Below are 10301 nucleotides of genomic sequence, written 5' to 3' on the forward strand. Positions count from 1 at the left end.
TCATTGAGTTGAATCATCACATTGGTTTGCTGTTGTTGAGCATCTTTTTCTGTGGCCCACTGCTCCTTCAGCACCTTAAAGTCTTCTGATGATTTCTCCAGTGTCTGTTTGAGGTGGTCAATCATCTCTCGTTGCTGCTCAAAGATGGTCTCCTTCTCCTTCTGCGTGTCCAATAATCTGGCCTTGTCTTTGTCCCACTGGGTCAGTTGGGCCTCTAATGCTTGTTGGGACAGGTTCATAGACAGTTTGAGGTTTTCATTTTCCTCCTTCAGTTGGTCCAGCACAAAAGTATCATTTTGGACCTGAGAACATTGGAGGATGGACATTTCCATCGGCTGAGAGCCAAGGAGTGAAGTGTTCTCCTTTTCAGGACTCAAACCATGTATTTCCTGGTCCTGTTGGGTCTGTGTGTCCTTCAGATCCTCTGTTTCTACGTCCAGTGAAGGACCAAGCTGTGTGAGCTCTTTGTTCATCAGCTCCAGATCTTGTAGTGAGATGACTGTCTCATTTTCCACCGTGGAAATGTTTTTGTCCTCATTATCCAAGCACAGACTCTCTGTAACAGACTCTGGGTTGTGAGCCTTGTTGTCTGCTACTGATTCTTTAACTGGTTCCTGGTGTTTAGAAGATCCATCAGGACTTGGTGAAGGTTGTGAATCAAGGAGGGAAAAAAGCTTTGTCCAGTCAAAGTCTTCAGTGGGAGCCATCACTGGATCATCTTTCTTTTTTCTCTCAAAACGGCGCCGACCTTGTCTGTGAGCGTTCTTAGGCATTTTAGTAGTTAAAGTTTGAGGATTTAACAATGTAAATGTTTCTTCTCAGGCTTTGAACTGCTTTGTGTGTTCTTTCATCTTAACATGAAAGACTTACTGAGTTCTATTTAAAATAGAAGAACGAGTCAACAAACATGTTCCAAAATCATCACCATAGCAACGATTCAGAGTGAAGCAAAATTTATGCTACTGCTAAGCTAATCTTTTTAGCATCTTTTGAGTCATGTTTTATATGAAATAAAGTGTCACAATAAAACACATAAATGCCACTGAGTTTTGAAGACTCTCTGTTCACTTCAAAGAGCACAGATCATTTAATTCAGGCCGTTACTATGGAAACGTTGAACGTATCCATAAACTACCACTTTATGCATACGCAGCGCCCCTCATTGGCCGGTTTAGGTCACGTGATAGGTGCACCACATGACTAAAAGTACAGGAAAGGTCAGGCAACGTCATCGGTTGTACCCATAGTCAGGGGGGCTACACTGTAAAAAGTTTTTCATCGATGTAGTTGGTATGACTATTTTAAAAAGAATATCTGCTCAAAAAAATTAATTTCAATTTATTTTTGCGTTTGTGAAAGTTGCAGATAAGCAATAAGTGTGAATATTTACCAAACTTATGATTTTACTTTGTAAAATTAATTTTACTAAACTTCTCATAAAAATGATTAAACTCATTTTTTCAGCGTTTACCAAACCTAAAACTTTCGGACACGCCCACACTGGAGGGTAAACTTGTCTGGTGACGTCACCGACACCTGCACTGAATGTTTCAGTTGGACTGAGACTCAGAGACGACAATACATCATGGCAGACATGTAAGTACAGTAAGTGTTTTTATTTCTCTAAATGAGCTTTTATCTGAATGAATATGAGTGTGCTGCAATATTTAATCCCAACTTTAATGCCAAAGCATGGCTTGTTCACCCCCCACTATTTTTTGTCCATGTGCGCGGGGCTAATGCTAACATGCTAGCTAGTCATTAGCCGCACAGTTTGTGCTAAATTATTCCATTATATATTTATTTATTTATACTTTTGGCAGGTTTGGTGTAAAAGGTATTTTAATGCTACAGATGAGTGTCCAGGTGTAGTTTTTATTAGCAATGATGCCGACCATGATTCTGGAGGAGTTGTCATGGTAATAGTAGTTTGATTATAATGGACTTCTTAAATGATGTTGCTGCAGTGAATAATTGCAATCAGGACAAACAATTAACCTTTTTTTAGTTTTATTTTTTAATCTTTGTCTGCACATGCTGTCAAAGGTCAACATTACAAGAAGTGTAATCATTTTAAGACAGCGATGCATGTTTTATTATTGCAATTAAATATACTAGTACAGTGACCGTCGGAAGTATGTATTCATGTGGGAGCATAAGGGGTATATTAGCGGGTGCAAAATGTGGGTGCAATTTTCCTGGTTTAATTCTATGGGACATGTGCATGACTTCATCACTTTTATATTTTTTTGTATGGTGTATTTTTCTGTAACGTATGATTTTTGGAGTCATGTGTATTTGTGTATCTTTCTGTTGTCTTTTTGATGAGAATACCAGTAACTATAATATAAAATAATAAAAAAAAAAGAATATAAGAATATAATGGTAATTATAAGAATAGCAATAACATTAATGCAGTAGTTGTACCAATAATAATAATATGAAAAATAATCCCAATAAAATAACATGAGAATTGATTAGTCAGCATGAAGGCTGTAAAAGGTTGTGTCTCTCATTTCTTCCTTTTACTTAATCAGACAAAGAGAAATTTAGTAGAAACACATCATTTTGGGAGAGTTTTTATTTCTTTTTTTATTGATTGTGGAATGAGTGACAATAGTTTTTGTGAATTTTAAAGAAAGTTTTCAAGACTTTATCTTTTCTGACTTGTGACTTCAGGAAGTCACAGAGTAAGACAAGCATCCCCAACATTTAAAGCTTTCCATTTATTTGACTAGTCAGCATTAAACTACACTTCCAGTCCAGATTTTGCTCCAAGTCTGTATCAGCTGATGATGTCCATGATCAGATCTTTGACCTCCTCTGCCATCGCTTTGTCAGAAAGTTGATGAACCTCTTAAACACAGATTTCTTCTTTGGAGGATCTTTCTCAGGTTCACTGATGTTCATGCTGAGATTTCTTTTCAACAGATCAGCTTCTACTTTAGCAGAGGCCTTCTTCTCCCTCAGCAGCATGATTTGAAAATGAAGGTTCTCCTGCTCTTTCATGGCCTGAACGTGTTGTTCGAGAAGTTCTCCTTCCTTCTTCTTCAGCCTGGTCTGAAGAAGGTGGATCAGCTCCTTGTCCTGTTTTTGGACGTCGTTCAGTTGCTTGCATTCCTCTCTTGTTTCTTCAAGCTTTTCCTGTTCAGTAGTGAGACAGGCCTTCAAGGTGGAGATCATTTTTACATTCTCAGCCTCCAGATGAGCTTTATTTTCCAGTTCTTGGACTTGGATGGAGACTGTACGCTCAGCTGTTTCCCATGAAACGCTGAGGCGGGAGATTTCCTCTTCTTTGAGGTGAATCATCAGAATGGTTTGCTGTTGTTGAGCATCTTTTTCTGTGGCCCACTGCTCCTTCAGCACCTTAAAGTCTTCTGATGATTTCTCCAGTGTCTGTTTGAGGTGGTCAATCATCTCTCGTTGCTGCTCAAAGATGGTCTCCTTCTCCTTCTGTGTGTCCAATAATCTGGCCTTGTCTTTGTCCCACTGGGTCAGTTGGGCCTCTAATGCTTGTTGGGACAGGTTCATAGACAGTTTGAGGTTTTCATTTTCCTCCTTCAGTTGGTCCAGCACAGAAGTGTCATTTTGGACCTGAGAACATTGGAGGATGGACATTTCCATCGGCTGAGAGCCAAGGAGTGAAGTGTTCTCCTTTTCAGGACTCAAACCATGTATTTCCTGGTCCTGTTCGGTCTGTGTGTCCTTCAGATCCTCTGTTTCTACGTCCAGTGAAGGACCAAGCTGTGTGAGCTCTTTGTTCATCAGCTCCAGATCTTGTAGTGAGATGACTGTCTCATTTTCCACCGTGGAAATGTTTTTGTCCTCATTATCCAAGCACAGACTCTCTGTAACAGACTCTGGGTTGTGAGCCTTGTTGTCTGCTACTGATTCTTTAACTGGTTCCTGGTGTTTAGAAGATCCATCAGGACTTGGTGAAGGTTGTGAATCAAGGAGGGAAAAAAGCTTTGTCCAGTCAAAGTCTTCAGTGGGAGCCATCACTGGATCATCTTTCTTTTTTCTCTCAAAACGGCGCCGACCTTGTCTGTGAGCGTTCTTAGGCATTTTAGTAGATGAAGTTTGAGGATTTAACAATGTAAATGTTTCTTCTCAGGCTTTGAACTGCTTTGTGTGTTCTTTCATCTTAACATGAAAGACTTACTGAGTTCTATTTAAATTAGAAGAACGAGTCAACAAACATGTTCCAAAATCATCACCATAGCAACGATTCAGAGTGAAGCAGAATTTATGCTACTGCTAAGCTAATCTTTTTAGCATCTTTTGAGTCATGTTTTATATGAAATAAAGTGTCACAATAAAACACATAAATGCCACTGAGTTTTGAAGACTCTCTGTTCACTTCAAAGAGCACAGATAATTTAATTCAGGCCGTTACTATGGAAACGTTGAACGTATCCATAAACTACCACTTTATGCATAAGCAGCGCCCCTCATTGGCCGGTTTAGGTCACGTGATAGGTGCACCACATGACTAAAAGTACAGGAAAGGTCAGGCAACGTCATCGGTTGTACCCATAGTCAGGGGGGCTACACTGTAAAAAGTTTTTCATCGATGTAGTTGGTATGACTATTTTAAAAAGAATATCTGCTCAAAAAAATAAATTTCAATTTATTTTTGCGTTTGTGAAAGTTGCAGATAAGCAATAAGTGTGAATATTTACCAAACTTATCATTTTACTTTGTAAAATTAATTTTACTGAACTTCTCATAAAAATGATTAAACAAACTCATTTTTTCAGCGTTTACCAAACCTAAAACTTTCGGACACGCCCACACTGGAGGGTAAACTCGTCTGGTGACGTCACCGACACCTGCACTGAATGTTTCAGTTGGACTGAGACTCAGAGACGACAATACATCACGGCAGACATGGAAGTACAGTAAGTGTTTTTATTTCTCTAAATGAGCTTTTATCTGAATGAATATGAGTGTGCTGCAATATTTAATCCCAACTTTAATGACAAAGCATGGCTTGTTCACCCCCTACTATTTTTTGTCCATGTGCGCGGGGCTAATGCTAACATGCTAGCTAGTCATTAGCTGCACAGTTTGTGCTAAATTGTTCCATTATACATTTATTTATTTATACTTTTGGCAGGTTTGGTGTAAAAGGTATTTTAATGCTACAGATGAGTGTCCAGGTGTAGTTTTTATTAGCAATGATGCCGACCATGATTATGGAGGAGTTGTCATGGTAATAGTAGTTTGATTATAATGGACTTCTTAAATGACGTTGCTGCAGTGAATAATTGCAATCAGGACAAACAATTAACCTTTTTTTAGTTTTATTTTTTAATCTTTGTCTGCACATGCTGTCAGAGGTCAACATTACAAGAAGTGTAATCATTTTAAGACAGCGATGCATGTTTTATTATTGCTATTAAATATACTAATAATAATATGAATAATAATGGCAATAAAATAACATGATGAGAATTGATTAGTCAGCATGAAGGCTGTAAAAGGTTGTGCCTCTCATTTCTTCCTTTTACTTAATCATGTTGATTTCAGTTTGGTAAACTCTAGTGACAGAGGCAGAATTGAGGAATAATTCTTTAAAAATATGAAGATTTAAAATCCATGATTCAGACCAAAAACATCACTGTTGTTGCAGTAAAAGCAGGAAGTAACTAATGTAGGAATTGATGAGTGTTAATATTTAAATTAGTGAGATTATAAACAAAGAATAAACACTTTCACTTTTACCTTGTCTGTGTCTCTGATGCTGTGTTCATACAGATCAGCCTTCATCATAAGGTGGAATATATTTATATTTTATATTATCTACAGGACTGAGGGTCTTTTCATTAGAATACATGAATTAATGAAGGAAAACATTAATTAATTTATCAGTGTCAAAGCGCTCTATGTACAGGTTTTATCAGCTGACTAATTTATTTATTTTACTTTATCAGTCCATCAGATATAAATCTATATCTTTCCTAAATGATGTCATCAGTAAATGAAATGATTGCATCAATGTCTAAATATTCTCTCTCCTGTCAGCGTCAGATCAGATCCACACAGTGACGTGTTCACACATCACCTTTTATTGGACAGTTCGCTTTCTAAGCGATTTGATTGGTCAGGAGGCGGGACTTTATCACTCGCTCAAATCCTAGCCAGAGAAAAACCTGGTCCCAACCAGGTTAGTCATTCAGCCTAAGTTACCATGGTGATTTAGCTTCGTAAGACGTTAGCGGACTTCGTAGTCCAACACACACTGATTAAATCCTGGAAGTTAGCGCGATAAGAGGAAATCTAGATTTATAACATTCCCCCTGAGAGAAAATGATTCAAATAATACCAACAACACACAAAAAACACAACTAAAACACACAAAATAAGAAGAAATATACTGAATAATAAAAAGAACTGACAAACAACAACAAAATTACACAAAAAACTCACAAAATGATGATAGAAATGAAATTATCTTGATTAGAACATGAACTGAAAATACAAAGGTCACATCAGGAGGGAGATGACCTTAAATAATAAAAACTATAGAAATAAATCTATTCAGGAGCAACAAAATACTGTTTCATTCACAGATTATTTAAAATGTGTGTTATCGCTCATTTATTCCATTATTATGATCTATAATAGTCGGACCTGACATAAAGGGGGAGAAATAAGAGAAAGGGGGGCTTTAGCCTGAACAGTTTGAGAACCACTGGTTTAAAAGAAGCTGACTCAGCAGATGATGTTCAGTTCACTAACTTCTAATCTGATGTGGCCCCTCCCACCTTTTGGAGCCACTGAGCTGTAAAGTCAGAAGCAGGTGTAATATTTGTCCAAACGTCACCTCGTCGTTATAAATGAAAACATGATGATGTTAAGCTGACAGTTTAAAGATAAATGTCTTTAAGTTATTAGAATAACTAATGTAGATGTTTGGTGGTTTGGCCAAAAAGTCAAAAACAGTCCAAAGTGTGAGTGTTTTTAGCTGTTAGGTCTAACATCACAGGATCAAACCTTCACTGGGTGGTTTTCAGGAGGAATTCCTCGGGATTGAAACCTTTGTCCACCAACCCAGTGTTAATGGGTTCAGACTACGTCTCTAATGCTCCATGGATACAGCACAGCAGCCATGTCAATAAAAACCTTTGCCTTTGTTACACTAAAATACTGCTGGAAGGAGAACGTTTACGCTCTTTTTCAGGCCAATGTTGGGTTTTTTTTTTTTAAATCTGTTGAAATCCAACTGTACCCCAGATAAATAAACAAATAAAGAGTTACTGAACGTTTTTATTTCTTTATCACAGTTAGATTTATCAAGATACTAAGAATATACAGTATTTGAAACAATTTGAACCCATTTTTGCTTATTTTTTACTCTTTTTCTGCAACTCCACCAAACTCACCATATTTTAACCTATTTTCATCACTTTTTCTTAATATATTTTTGCTCCTTTTAATGTATTTTTGCTACATTACTCCCATTTCTGACACTTCTACATCACATTTCAATGACTTTTCTGTGTATTGTTTCCGCTTTGAAGACATGTTCAGCACACACCTTTTCCACCTAATGTCACATGTTGATCCATTATTGTCACTTTTAACCTCTTTTCACCATATTTCATGCTTATTTTTAACCACATTCACAATTTGTCATGCCCTTTAAACTAGTTGTTCCTACTTTTTAATTTATTCTGCGACTTTTAAGCCGATATTGACGTTTTGAATCCTTTTTTTGTCCATTTTTGTCCACTCGAATTTGCAACTTTTAACCAATTTCTGTGGTTTTAAAATCCCATTTCACCACTTTTTCCATGTTCATCACTTATAAACCCTTTTCACCACTTTTCCACCTAAAGTCACATATGTTGACCCACTATTGTCACTTTTAACATTGCTTAAATTTTCTATTTTACCACATTCATGATTTGTCATGCCCATTATTTGCCAGTTTAGACGAATTGTTCCTACTTGTTTAATTATATTACCCCAACCTGCCTTTCTGTAACTTTTAAGCCAATATTTAATACACTTTGAACCAGCTTTTTACCATGTTTTCTGTCTGTTTTTTTCCACTCTAATTTTCAACTTCTAACCAAATTTCTGTGGTTTTTAAAATCTAATTTCAACACCATTTTTAGTCACTTTTAACCCATTTTATTTTTGGTTAAAACAAGAATTTCCATCTTAAGATGACTATATACTATGGTCCAAATAACACTAAACCCTAATTTAGAAACACAAGTATTCACCAACAGGAAGCTACAAACTGTTAAAGCTGCAGAGCTGAGGGTATTGATCTCTCAGTGTTGAATCAAACTAAATGATTATTGTGTGTTCTCCTTTGGTTGCGTTCAGTTGCTGTGGAGCTCCTTTAGAAACAAGTGTTCCTCATTATTTTGATTATTGTGCTTGGCAACAACGCTGCAGAAATCCTTCCAACATAAAAATCTGCTTTCCACTGCTTTTTCAGATTACCATATATACAGTTTCACCTGATATTCTCCTTTTTCAACAACAATAATAATCCACAGTCAGCATGTTTTTATGGCTCGGTTGGGTTTTTAGGTGTTACTGTATGTTATGGCTGACTGTGTGTGTGTGTGTGTGTGTGTGTGTGTGTGTGTGTGTGTGTGTGTGTGTGTGTGTGTGTGTGTGTGTGTGTGTGTGTGTGTGTGTGTGTGTGTGTGTGTGTGTGTGTGTGTGTGTGTGTGTGTGTGTGTGTGTGTGTGTGTGTCCTCAGTAACCTCAGCATGCAGCTTGTTTTATTGTTTGGAACCAGAAGAGTCATAAAGAACACACTGAAGAAAAGACTTCAAATATCAATCAAACTGTAATTATTTATACAGTGAAAGCAAAGCAATAAAACGTTAAATGTGGTGGTTAATGAGAAGGTGAGGAGGAGTTGCCAGTTCTCCTCATGTGTTTTTTACTTTTTTATGTTTGACTAAATACCCTAAAAACACATATATTTGGTTATTTAAAACTTTTAAACTTGCCCTACGCAGTGAATCTGTGTGGGCAGCAATGTTTATATTTGGAAACCAAGGCAACGCTTTCTGCACTAATGTCATCTTGGTGTTTAGAAATGTTTACATGTGCACGGTGACAGATTTTGCACCATGCATTCGGACATGTGTCGACCTCCACTTTGAGGTTTTGGGTTTGCTGAGCCTCAGTGTGTAGGCTATCCTTCAGTAACCTGAAAATAACATGTTGGTTTGTAGCAGAGATGTGGAATTTATGACACACCGATGAGACTCTTCCAGCTTTGACTCGTCTGTAAATGTGATGTTTCTCTGAAGTTAAGTGGACGTTTAAACCAGAGGTTCTCAACCTTGGGGTCAGGAGACACTTGGAGGGGGTCGCCAGATGCCTTTAAGAAACTATAATGTTTTTTTTAACAATTTGAGGCAATTTTTGCTAAATTTGAGCATTTTTCTGCAACTGCACCAAACTCACCATATTTTAACCTATTTTCATCACTTTTTTGCCATATTTTTGCTCCTTTCAATGTATTTTTGCTACATTTCTCCCATTTCTGACACTTCTCCATCACATTTCAATGTCGTTTCTGCATTTTTTCCTCTTTCAAGACATGTTCAGCACTTTTAAACCCTTTCCACCACTTTTACACCTAATGTCACATGTTGACCCATTATTGTCACTTTTGACCTCTTTCCACCATATTTCCCGCTTAATTTTGCCAAATTAACCACATTCACAATTTGTCGTAACCATTATTTGCCAGTTTAAAACTAAGTGTTCCTACTTTTTAAATTTGATTACCCACAACCTCCCCATTTTTGCCACTATTAAGCCAAAAATGTGACTTTTAGCCTTTTATTTTATACCTTTTTTAGCCAATTTAACTGTATTCATGATTTGTCATGCCAGTTATTTGCCAGTTTAAACTAATTGTTCCAATATTGACGCTTTGAACCCCTTTTACCACTTTTTCTGTCTGCTTTTGGCCACTCTAATTTGCAACTTTAATCCAATTTCACTGTTTATTTTAAAAATCTCATTTCACCACCTTTTCCACCATTTTCGGTCACTTTTAACCTATTATTTTTTATTAAAACAAGGATTTCCATCTTTAAGATGACTATAATCATAATAAATGTTCCTGGATAACAGTGGATATTATAAATAAATGTGGTTATCACAGATTCATAGAACAACGGACCATCATTTTACTGACTTTATGGATGGACCCCAAAAATCTCTCCCCTTTATTCCCCCTTATACATGACCCTGTCTCCACATGGGGTCCCTGGTGTCTGGAACCTTTATTTTGAGGGTTGCGGCCTGAA

This window comes from Gouania willdenowi, chromosome 20 (assembly GCF_900634775.1).
Source record: "Gouania willdenowi chromosome 20, fGouWil2.1, whole genome shotgun sequence".
Classification (NCBI taxonomy): domain Eukaryota; kingdom Metazoa; phylum Chordata; class Actinopteri; order Blenniiformes; family Gobiesocidae; genus Gouania; species Gouania willdenowi.